Consider the following 13,161-nt stretch of genomic DNA (forward strand, 5'->3'; position numbering starts at 1 on the left):
GCACCGACGGCAAGTGTAGTGACGAATGGTAGGAGATCGGAGTATTTTGGGCTCCACCGGGGGACCAGACAGGGGTGCCCCTTGTCCCCCCTGCTCTTCGCACTGGCAATTGAACCGTTGGCGATGGCACTGAGGGGCTCAGGGGGGTGGAGAGGGCTGACAAGGGGCGGGGAGGAGCACCGGGTATCGCTATACACGGACGACCTGCTGCTATACGTGGCAGACCCAGAAGGGGGAATGCCGGAGGTGATGGAACTGCTAGCAGAATTTGGGGACTTTTCGGGGTACAAGCTAAACTTGGGCAAGAGTGAGGTATTTGTGATACACCCAGGGGACCAGGAAGAGGGAATCGGGAGACTCCCGTTTAAGAGAGCAGGAAAGAGTTTTAGATATTTAGGGGTGCAGGTGGCAAGGAACTGGGGGACTCTCCACAAGCTGAACTTCTCCAGGCTGGTGGAACAGATGGAGGAGGAATTTAAAAGGTGGGACATGGTGCCGCTGTCGCTGGCGGGCAGAGTGCAGTCCGTTAAAATGACGGTCCTCCCGAGGTTTTTGTTTTTATTTCAGTGCTTGCCCATCTTCCTCCCTAGGGCCTTCTTCAAAAAGGTGACGAGTAGCATCATGAGCTACGTGTGGACGCACGGCACCCCAAGGGTGAGGAGGGTCTTCTTGGAGCGGAGTAGGGATAGTGGAGGGCTGGCATTACCCAATCTTTCGGGGTATTACTGGGCGGCAAATGTATCGATGGTGCGCAAGTGGATGATGGAAGGGGAGGGGGCAGCTTGGAAACGAATGGAGAGGGCGTCCTGTGGCAACATAAGCCTGGGGGCCCTAGTAACGGCGCCATGGCCGCTCCCTCCCACGAGGTACACCACGAGCCCGGTGGTGGCGGCCACCCTCAAGATCTGGGGGCAGTGGAGGCGACACAGGGGGGAAGTGGGAGGTCTGATGGAGGCACCGTTAAGAGGGAACCATAGATTCATCCCGGGGAACATGGACGGGGGATTTCAGAGCTGGCACAGGGTGGGCATCAGGCAGCTGAAGGATCTGTTTGTAGATGGGAGGTTTGCGAGCCTGAGAGAGCTGGAGGAGAAATTCGGGCTCCCCCCGGGAAACATGTTTAGACATTTGCAGGTGAAGACATTTGCTAGACGCCAGGTGGAAGGGTTTCCCTTGCTCCCCAGTAGGGGGGCGAGTGATAGGGTGCTCTCGGGGGTCTGGGTCGGAGGGGGGAGGATATCGGACATCTACAAAGTAATGCAGGAGGCGGAGGAGGCATCAGTAGAGGAGCTGAAAGCCAAGTGGGAGGGGGAGCTGGGAGAACAGATAGAGGATGGGACATGGGCTGATGCCCTGGAGAGGGTTAATTCTTCCTCCTCGTGTGCGAGGCTTAGCCTCATTCAATTTAAGGTGCTACATAGAGCCCATGTGACGGGGACAAGGATGAGTCGGTTCTTTGGGGGTGAGGACAGATGTGTCAGGTGTTCGGGAAGTCCAGCGAACCATGTCCATATGTTTTGGGCATGTCCGGCACTGGAGGAGTTCTGGAAGGGGGTGGCAAGGACGGTGTCGAGGGTGGTGGGATCCAGGGTCAAACCAGGATGGGGACTTGCGATCTTTGGGGTTGGGGTGGAGCCGGGGGTACAGGAGGCGAGAGAGGCCGGAGTACTGGCCTTTGCGTCCCTAGTTGCTCGAAGAAGGATACTAATACAGTGGAAGGACGCGAGGCCTCCAAGCGTGGAAACTTGGATTAATGACATGGCAAGCTTTATTCAGTTGGAAAGGGTCAAATTCGCCCTGAGAGGGTCGGTACAAGGGTTCTTCAGGCGGTGGCAGCCTTTCCTCGACTTTTTGGCTCAGAGATAGGGTACAGAGGTCGCAGCAGCAGCAACCCCGGGGGGAGGGGAGGGGGGGTGGCAACAACGGTTGTGGTGGGTTATTTACGGTTGAAATGCGGGCAAATTTGCTCGCAGTTCATGTTTGATGTTGATTGTTGCTTTGTTTGTTTTTGGGGGAGGGGGAGGGACAACGCGCGCGCGAGTTCGGGCGGGGGGGGATATTTGTTAAGAGGGAATATTTTGTAATATTTTATAGTTAGTTGGGGTAAATATCTTCATGTAAAAAATTCTTTCAATAAAAATTATTTAAAAAAAAAGAATTCCATTTAATTCTTTCCTTTAACTACCTCTACTGCCCAATTAATTGCAACGTAGTTGAAATCCCAATACTTATTATTCTATGTTTTTGTTCAGTTCCTTAAGTTATCTGCGTATTTTTTCCTTCACTTTCCTTCCACCACTTAGTGGTCTGTAGACGATTTCTATACTTTAGTATCTTTTATTTCTATCCATCTGGATTCTATCTTTGTCTACTGATAGCTTAGTACAATTCCCTACTGCCATTCTGTTATCCAAAGTATATACAACAACCCCATGTCCACATTATCCCTCTCTATCTTAACTGTGTTATCCAGGTAGTTGCTAATTCCCATTCCTGATTTTTCTGCAGCTTTGCCTAAATTCTCTGCCCCATGATGCCGACAATGTGGATCGTGATCGGATGGAGAATCGGGTGTCCAGCTGAAATCAAGGTCCATGACGGGCACAGAACTGACCGCTATGATCCGGTTCCCTGCTGGTGAGTGGGAGGATGCTAATGGATGCAAATGGGTCCTAATTACCTATTTGCATCCACTTAGCTAGCCCGGCACCATAGTATTTGGGCCCTCACAATTCTCCGGTCCTCTGGGCCAGGAATCACGTGGGTGGGGCTCACTACTGGTATTTACCAGTGTGGCCCTGATGTGGTGGAGCTGGACATGGGCCAAGGGGGTAACCCCTTATGTGAGTTGCCCGCAAAGTCTACCCAAAGGCCACCTTCCCCCCCACACAAAATGCATGATTTGCCTACCCCAACAGACCCTCCCCGCCGCTCCTCCAGAGACTCCCTCAAATGGGAGACACACCCAGAGACCACCGAGCGAGGGAGACACCCTCGAGGGTAGTGAAAGAAATTATCTTTGTAACTCTCATCTGGGCAAACACCTGCTAAATCAGACAGAGGAAGTATCATGTGGCCATTCCTGGAGAGAGAAAAGCAGGGACCTGTATTTAAACCCCTCAGATCCTTCAGCTGCAAGCCACTCATTCATTTCTCTTCATGGGCTGTGATTGACAGCTCCGACAAACACAGCTGTTAGCCTTGCTTCATTCATCTCCCTTCATGGATGAGTAACTCTGAAGTGCTGTAACCACAATGTTTACAAACATCAACCACTTAAAAGACAGGTAACTGCTGTCAATTTAAGCTCAGCACTTCAAGATCACTCAAGTGTGAAGGGCGAGTGGGGCAGCACAGTGGCACAAGTGGTTAGCATGGTTGCTTCATGGCGCCAAGGTCCCAGGTTCGATCCTGGCTCTAGGTCACTGTCCGTGTGGAGATTGCACATTCTCCCTGTGTTTCTGTGGGTTTCACCCCCGCAACTCAAGAAATGTTCAGGCTAGGTGGATTGGCCATGCTAAATTGCCCCTTAATTGGGAAAAATGAATTGGATACTCTAAATTTAAAAATAAAGTCTGAAAGGGGGTGATTTCAATGCACAGAACGAAGGGCAGGATTCTTTGGTCGTCCACACCAAAATCGCGTTCAGCGATTTGCTGGAGAATCCTGTTTCTGACTAAATGGCTGCCGCCATGTGCATGCACGGCCATGGACCCGACATTTCTCCGGGTCGTATTGAGCTTGAGCCGGGTGCTCTACGCCTTCCTACTAGCCTCCAGCCAAGCTGAGGATCGGTGGTTGTTTTGCATCAAATGTTCGGTCGTAAAACCCCACCATTCCCACACCGGCGTCAGGACATAGCCTGACATTCAGAGAATCTAGCCCATAATCTCCCAAATGGAGAATCCGGCCCCAGCCCTTGTTGCATTAATCACTACTATATCTGATTCTATCCAATGCTCCCCAGTCTTATTACAATTTGTGCATCGCTGCAGAACTGACATTTGTTTTAACAGTATTTCCTGTCATGTTTATGTTTAACCATCTTTGGGCGGCACGGTGGCCCTGTGGTTAGCACTGCTGCCTACGGCGCTGAGGGCCCAGGCTGCTCCTGGCCCCAGGTCACTGCCTGTGTAGAGTTTGCACATTCTCCCCTTGTCTGTGTGGGCTTCACCCCCACGACCCAAAGATGTGCAGGTTAGGTGGGTTGGCCATGCTAAAGAGCACCTTAATTGGAAAAAAAAATAATTGGGTGATCTAAATTATTTAAAAAAAGAAAACAAATGTTTAACCATCTTTTCAGTTTTCTGTTGCATAAAGCTAGTAATTCTTTTGCCATCAATATCCTCCCTTACTTCATCCTTTCCTTCTCTGTTTTGCTTTAATTTTGACTGCCACCATTTCCTGCACTTCCCCTCTCTATCGTACTACTTTAAAGTATTTTCCAACTCCCTATTTACCTTTCTCACTTGGCGATGGATGTGAGCTCATTCAAACAGTACAGTCCCTTCCTAACCCAAAACTGATGCCTATGCCATGAAAAGGAGTGCCTATTCAAACACCAGCCGATTAGCTACATGTTGGCTGGGATTCTCCAGGGCCACCCTCCAGCAGAAGGAATCTCGATGGCCCGCTGAATCAAGCATCGGGCCAAAAATAGCTTCTGGCTGCTTGTGAGACCCATTCCAAATCACCTAGCCCATCCTGCTAGCCGCGGTGAGCTTCCCAATGTCCCCAATGAGATTCTCACCCAGACCTGGCAGGAACATGCACACAGATCATCAGAACTGTTTTGTATGTAATTTATGTGCAGGATGGCTGATTCACCTGCCTCCTGGGATGGTCCAGCCCCTGCAGTTGGTGTGAATTGGTGAAAGTCTTTGGAAATGGGAACCTGGTGGCTTGCAGTCTGAGGGGTGTCAAGGGAGTGAGTACCCTCCCTACATATGCCCCCAAAGTGCTGTGGAAGGACCTTCGTGGGAGCTTCGTCAGACGAGCTTGTGCTACGTTGAAGCAGCTCAGGCCGGGGGTCTTTCTTGGGATGGGGTAGTTTGGCTGCTCCTCCCATCTGCAACTTTAAACCCGAAACACTCAATCTAAAATTTCTCTCATCATAAAATGAAAATGTTCCCATCTGCATCCTAAATCATTTAAAACAGTCTGTCAATATGCCAAGTACAAAGATCTGTGGGATGAAAAAGTGAAAGTATTCCATTTAATGTGGTGTAAACCTTTGAGATGTTTTTCTCAGTCAATTTCATTGCCTTTAAAATGTTGGAGCCTGTTTTAAGCATGGAAGGCGAAAAGCTTTGAACTGCATTGTTTAAATTCAATTTCAGGCACCATTGCCCATTAGAATATTTTTGATTGACAATTCAGGCAGGTTCAAAGGAGGATTAAATTGTTTATTTATATAGCTCTTCAGAAATGCACTAACTCAGGTGAAGAGCTGGTTTTCTCATGCAGTATTGCTTGGATGCCATTTTGTTCTCTAGTGCTTCCTAAAAAGAGCAAATATGAAAAATGAAAATGAAATGAAATGAATGAAAATGAAATCAAAATCGCTTATTGTCACAAGTAGGCTTCAAATGACGTTACTGTGAAAAGCCCCTAGTCGCCACATTCCAGCGCCTGTTCGGGTAGGCTGGTATGGGAATTGAACTGTGCTGCTGGCCTGCTTTCAAAGCCAGCGATTTAGCCCTGTGCTAAACCAGCTAAACCAGGGACAGTTGGACATAAAAACCATTGTTATTCCTCTTTGTCAGGTTATTCCACTACATCCAGTGTGTGGGATGCTGTTGGACAATGTCTTCTCCCAAACTCAGTGCCATCCTTCCATATTTCAAACCATCCAGCCTCAAAACAAGACCATTTCCTCAAGATCCACCATTCCAACATGTGCCTCTTCCAAGTCCATATTGTACCTGGAATGGGGATTCACCATCACCAATATGCTTTTACAATGTGACCACACAGACATGGGGAGAATGTGCAAACCCCACAAGGACAGTGACCCTGGGCCGGGATTTGAACCCAGGTCCTCAGCGCCGTAGTCCCAGTGCTAACCCCCCCCCCCCCCCCCCCCCCGCAAAATATTGTTCAAAGTCACTGCCATTTCCTCATTCTGCATAATAATCTCTGCCTCGAAGGGACAAACATTTAGTTTAGCTACTCATTTTTTTATGTAAGCTCTTCACTTCTGTTTGATCCTGGTGATCCTGACAGTTGCTGTACCAGAGGGTCTCGCTTTGATTTAGATTAGATTATAATTTAGATTAGTGGGGGCTCGATGGATCATGGAATGGCTCAAAATGTAAGGAAACACTAGAAACAGAAATGTCTTCCACCCAAAACAGCTGGACCGTTCTCATAGGGCCAAAGAGTCACAAAGTAATTTACGGCAGCAAAGGAGGCCATTTGGCCCATTGAACACATATCAGCTCCCCATGGAGAAATCCAGTCACTCCCACTCCCTTGCTTTAACCCCATAGTCTTGCAAATCTAATTTCTTAAATTTCCTTTTGAAATAATGAGTTGTTTCTGCGTCTACTTTCTTTTACATGGAATACATCAAGAACATCAAGGAATATCACCCAAAAGACTGAATGAGCATTTAACCAAATTTACTTTTTTATTCCCAGCTCCTTATTATTATTATTAATAAGATGAAATGAAAAAAATGTCATCAAGTATTATGTATACGTTATTATACTCACTCTTACGTGCAATGATATTTTTGGAAAATAAATAGCTTCAGAGTGCCACCTATTGGATGTCTCAAAGAAAGTAATTGTGGGATTGCAGATAAATGCAAGTATGAGTGTGTTAGCCGCAGGCACAAATCCCATTATGGCTGCTAAATCTTGTGAATGGCCAAAAACAGGAGTTTCGCCAGTGAGATCTCAGTTTGAGCAGTCATGTGATCTAGAGAGGAGATGCTCTGGCTGATTTCACAATCCAGCTCTTGGTCTGTAGAATTGTAGGTAACAGATGAGTAACATGCCATGACAGAATGGTGGTGCAAACTTGATGGGCCAAAAGGCCTAATTCTGCTCCTATATTTTATGAACTTTTGAACTTATCAGGTGATCTGAATTTACATGCATTTGAATATAATTAAAGGACTTTGCGTTGTAGCTTCTGCCCACAACGCATTCTCCCCCCATTATGCCGGCACAAATCACTACTGATTTTCAAAGCAAAAACCAATTGTGATGACCACGCCAGGGATGTCGAGGTTCATATGAATCATTAAATCATAGAATCCCTACCTTGCAGAAGGAGGCCTTTTGGCCCATAGAGTATGCACCGACCCTCTAAAAGAACACCTTAACTAGGTCCATGCCTCCACTCTATCCCCATAACCCCACCTAACCTTTTGGACACATAGGGGCAATTTAGCATGGGAAATCCACCTAACCTGCACATCTTGTGGACTGTGGGAGGAAACCGGAGCAGCTGGAGGAAACCCACATAGACACGGGGAGAATGTGCAAACTTCACGCACACAATTACCCAAGGTTGGAATCAAACCAGGAGTTCCTGGCACTGTGAGGCAGCAGTGCTAACCATTGCACTAGTGAACCATCCTGGAGACCACACTGCCAGGGGACAATGCCAAGGGAGCAATGGAAGGGATGAATCCTATTACATTGGAGGAGGGGTCACCTTAGGTGCGGTTGGGGGAAAAGGGGAGAGGCCCAATGCCTGTGAAGGGGGTGGTTATAATTGCGGAGGAGGTGAATGTCCATGATACTGGCACTGTGGTTGATGGTGGTCGGGGGAGAGTGTCCCCCGATACTTGTGTGGTAGTGGACGGGAGGGGAGAATGCCCCTGATACTTCCATGGTGGGGTGGCGAGGGGGTAGAGTGCCCGATATTTCCCGAGTGGAGGGGTGGTGGTGAGTAGGGAGAGTGCCTCTGATACTTCCATAGTTGGGGGCATGGAGAGGGAGTAGAGTGCCCCCCATATTCATGGCGGGGGAGCTGGAGAGGGGGGGAGAATGCTCCCAATACTTCCGTGGTGGCAATGGGGTTGGGGCTGTTGCAGAGGGGGGAGAGTGCCCCTGGTATTTCCATGGTGGAGGGTTGGAGAAGCGGGAGAGTGCCCCCGATACTTTCGCAGAGGAGGGGGGGGGGGGGGGGGGGGGTCACCACAGTGATTCTGGCAGTGGGCCTCCATGACGGTTGGGTGGGGGAAGTATATTTTAACGTAGATCTTGAAAGATGGCGCCAGAGTTCAATGGACCGGCCTTCGGGGCTCTATCTGGCCCAGCCAGAGTGGCAGTGAAAAGCACGCAACCATACTTTCCATCAGAAAAGCTGGTCTGAAGAGAGACACACTGGTTTTCAGTCGAATTCAGACAAATTCTGGCAAAATTCCGTTCTATGTGTTTACCAGTATGCACGAATAAATTAATGCTGATTACTTTAAAAACAGACATTAAGCTGAAAGTTTGGTCAGTATTGCCAATTTCCGGATGAGCTGTTGATTTGCCAACTTCTTTATTGGATGAACAATCATGTCGCAGCTACTTTCGGATCGCACAATATTAGAGGATGATTACTGATTCATTTTGAGGAAGATTTGCCGACTACACTATATCATCTCAGATAATGACAGTGAAAGTTCCGCTTGCAGATCAAAGGTGAGCAGAAAAGTTTTTATTTTGTGTCCATGAGTGCTCATGAAAGATTCAAGAAAAAAAAAATGAACAAGTCAGATGCATAGTTAGGATGAATGAATACATTGTTCTGGAGAAAGCAACCTGTTCCCCAGTTGCCCTTAAGAAGATGCATTAGGAGATACTTCAATTAGAAGCTACTTTTATGACTAGTCAGGAGTGATCTATGATGGTTGGTTGATCCTTTATTCCCATTTTACACCTTCACCAAAATTCTAATTACCTCCATTCAATATTGATTTCACTAGAATTCTTTCATGTCTTTCATTTCCATCATTAACAATTTCAACACCATTCTGTATACATGCTCTTTTTTTCTTCCTGTGTAAGGTTTCTGCCCTAAGTTTCTTGGGCCATTGATCAACACACTCACCTATTTTGTTTAGTTATTTCTGTACTTTCTGAACTGACTCCTTCGATTTCACTGCCCCTCAAAGTTTGATATAGTTTGAAAGCTTGACCAGCTTAAATTGCGCTTCTGAATCCCACCCCATCAATTTTAGACTTGGGCACAAAACCTAAGCTGATCCTTCAGTGCAGCATTGGAGGTACAACATTTTAGATGAGATGTCACTTATATACATGGAAAGGGCAGCACGGTGGTGCAGTAGTTCGCACTGCTGCCTCACAGCGCCGAGGTCCCAGGTTCGATCCCGGCTCTGGGTCACTGTACGTGTGGAGTTTGCACATTCTCCCCGTGTTTGCGTGGGTTTCGCCCCCACAATACAGATGTGCAGGGTGGGTGAATTGCACAAGCTAAATTGCCCCTTAATTGGAAAAAATGAATTAGGTACTCCAAATTTAAAAAAAAATTAAAATTAAAAAAAACTTCCACATGTGGAAGATTCAATTGCAGTATTTGAAGAAAAGCAAGAGGATTGTTCCCGGTGTCCTGGCCAATATTTGTTCTTCACTCAACATCACGAGAAACAGATTTTCTTGTCGTTACATTGCTGTTTTGTGATTTTACTGCATGCCACATTTTCTACAGTACAAGTACAAATGTCCTTCGAAACGATTTCATTCATTATAAAACTCTGGTAGAATCGTAGATTCAACACGGAAGAAGACCTTTCGTCCCATTTGCGTTTGTGTTGATGTTTTCAAAGAGCAATCCAGATATTCCCACTCCCTGGCGATTTCTCACTTTGCTAAAATGTTATTGCAACAAGTATTTATACAATTCTCTCTTGAAGACTTCTATTGAACCTGTATCCGGCATGTTATTCGGCAGTGGATTCCAAATCCTAACCACTTAGTGTGTGAAAGAGTTTTTCCTTACACTGCCTCTGATTCTTTTGCTAATCACTTTAAATATGAGTCTTCTTATTATCAGCTCCAGCAATTTCTGAACAATAATTTCTCTTCAGCTACATGGTTTTCAAATTAAATCCAACCTTTCTATCCCTTTCTTTATTTATCCTTCTGCATCTGTTTTGACACTCATTCACACTGTTTTCATTCTGCTGCTTGTCCATTTTTTTCTCGATCTTTAATTCTCTTTCGTTAATGCGATACACTGTTAATCCTGTTGTTTGCTAAAGCCTCAAAGTCCCCATTTTCAGCATGCACTTTCAGTAATTTTCAGCAAAAACTATACTCAAGCCATTAAAGGTTGTAGGAAAATGTCTAATTAATGCATTTTTCTAGTGAGTCCGAACGAAAAAAATGAAATGAAAACCACTTATTGTTACAAATAGGCTTCAAATGAAGTTACTGTGAAAAGCCCCTAGTCGCTACATTCCGATGCCTATTTGGGGAAGCTGGAATGGGAATTGAACCCAAGTTGCTGGCCTTGTTCTGCTTTACAAGCCAGCTGTTTAGCTCACTGTGCTAAACCAGCCCCTGGTTTACATAGTGGGGACCAGCATTATGATGAGCTAAGCATTGCCATTCAGCAGGTAGTCTGTTGGAAACTGTGTTGCAATTTTTAACAGAGCGATAGAATTCATCTTCAGGAGAATGATTTAAAATCTCATTAACTTCCAAAATACATATACTACAACACAAATTGAAGGTAATCCACATTAGTGCCAATAGTGAGAATGGATGTTTTAACATGTTACATTGTAAGTGAGAATAGATGCACCAAAATTTTATAAAACATTGACACCGATGGATAAGTAGCAGCACAACATCAAACTGATTCGAAAATTACCGTATTACAAACATTGAACTGCTGTGCTTTGGCATGTATATTTCAGTTTTAAAGAATGATAACTATAGAGTCCTTCTGTACCAGGAACATATGATAACTTAGTGTTGTCTTGTGAGTTTTGTATATTTAAATTTATAGTGTTCTAAGGATAGTGACATTTAAAATCCAGCAATGTAAACTATGCCCTTTCTTTATTTGACAGCCAACAAATTCCCCAAATTTAGTTTATGGACTTGGATTCAACAAACTGCAGACAGAGCGTCATTGAAGAAATTATAAGATGACCAGAGGACCTTCCATTTTTAGAAAAAAAGATAGGGGTATAAAGAAAAAATACATGTTCCTGTGTAATAAAAGTGTTATGTTTATAGGAGCTGGTTTAGCACAGTGGGCTAAACAGCTGGCTTGTAATTCAGAACAAGGCCAGCAGCGCGGATTCAATTCCCGTACCGGCTTCCCCGAACAGGCGTCGGAATGCGGTGACTAGGGGCTTTTCACAATAACTTCATTGAAGCCTACTTGTGATAATAAGTTATTATTATATTTTCCGCAAAATGCTTTGCATTGATGCATTTGATAGACTTCTTGATTTATGAACAATGTGAACATTGAAAGGCAAAAAAGTTTCAGTTTCATTCATATTTTGTTTATGAACCTTGGTGCCTGGGTGTCTGGGTGGATTTGTGACTGAAATATTACAGGGGTTTGGGTTTATTTGTGTACGTACATTTTAGTTGGGTTTTACAGCCCCTGAAGTTAAAGAGATGGGTTAAAAGGGGATTAAGGTTCTGTGGAAAAAAAGAAAAAAATAGAAAATCTTTACTGTTGTGTTGCCTAGCAACAGCAATCCAGTGACACAGACAGAAGCATGGGAAAAAGAAGCAGGAGGAGGCCATTCGGCCCTTCGAGCCTGCTTCACCATTATGATCATGGCTGTTTTAAAATGTTTTTATCAGGGTTTTTCTTTTTATACAAAGCAAAGATGAACGTGAACACAGGCAGAAACTATACACATGAGTTATCATTCACTATATACATCAGTTACAATTTTATGTTTTACAGCAGGTGCCTAGTTTTGGCTAGATCTCCTGCTCCCAACTTCCCCTTTCATCCTGCTCCCCCTCCGCTTCTTTTGTCTGATGTGCCTTTTTCATTTGTTGGGTCTCCCAGCCTAGGCCTGTTTTTTCATAGAATTTACAGTGCTGAAGGAGGCCATTTGGCCCATCGAGTCTGTACCGGCCCTTGGAAAGAGCACCCGACCCAAGCCTAAACCCCTAACACATCCCCAGAACCCAGCAACCCCACACAACCTTTTTTGGACACTAAGGGCAATTTAGCATGGCCATTCCACCTAACCCGCACGTCTTTAGACCGTGGGAGGAAACTGGAGCACACGGAGGAAACCCACGCAGACATAGGGTGAACGTGCAGACTCCGCACATACACAAGTACTTTGGTGGTGCTGCCGATCAGCAACACCATCAAAGCTGCGGACGAGCTGTCCAATGTATTGGAATTTCTCTGAATGGAAAAAATCAAATTCATAATCCAGAGTTCGGAAGAGGCATTCCACAAAACGCGGGAACCATTCACCAATCTATTCCAAAACTGTTGGAAGCCAACAGCCAATAATCCGGAGGAGGTGGGATCCACAGAAGAACCACAGATGAAAAGAAAGAGGGCGGGGAGGGGGGAAAAGGGAGGAAGGGGGGAACAAAGAGGCACAGAACCCAACCATACCTAACACATACCAATGTATGCAACACTATGCCACAGTAACAGGGCAGCACGGTGGAACAGTGGTTAGCACAGTTGCTTCACAGCTCCAGGGTCCCAGGTTCAATTCCCGGCTTGGGTCACTGTCTGTGTGGAGTTTGCACGTTCGCCCCGTGTTTGCGTGGGTTTCATCCGGGTGCTCCGGTTTCCTCCCACAGTCCAGGTGGATTGGCCATAATAAATTTCCCTTAGTGACCAAAAGGGTTAGGAGGGGTTATTGGGTTACAGGGGATAGGGTGGAATTAAGGGCTTAAGTGGATCGGTGCAGACTCGATGGGCCGAAAGGCCTCCTTCTACACTGTATGTTCTATGTTCTTGTCCAGTGGCGAGCATGCCCTTCCCAGTAGTTGCCTGTGCAGGTTGCTGCAGTTTCCCCTCCCTCGGCTGTCCTCGTCCAGGAAATCCTCCAAATAGCGATTGTTGCGGTGGCCATGGGTATATGTTTGTTTCCCTACGTATGAACATTTTGACATGCATATATCTTAATTCATTTCCCCCAGTGAGTTGGGACTTCTCTGTCAGTTCCTCTCGTGTTGTCAGCCT

This window comes from Scyliorhinus canicula, chromosome 2 (assembly GCF_902713615.1).
Source record: "Scyliorhinus canicula chromosome 2, sScyCan1.1, whole genome shotgun sequence".
In the NCBI taxonomy this organism is placed as follows: Eukaryota; Metazoa; Chordata; class Chondrichthyes; order Carcharhiniformes; family Scyliorhinidae; genus Scyliorhinus; species Scyliorhinus canicula.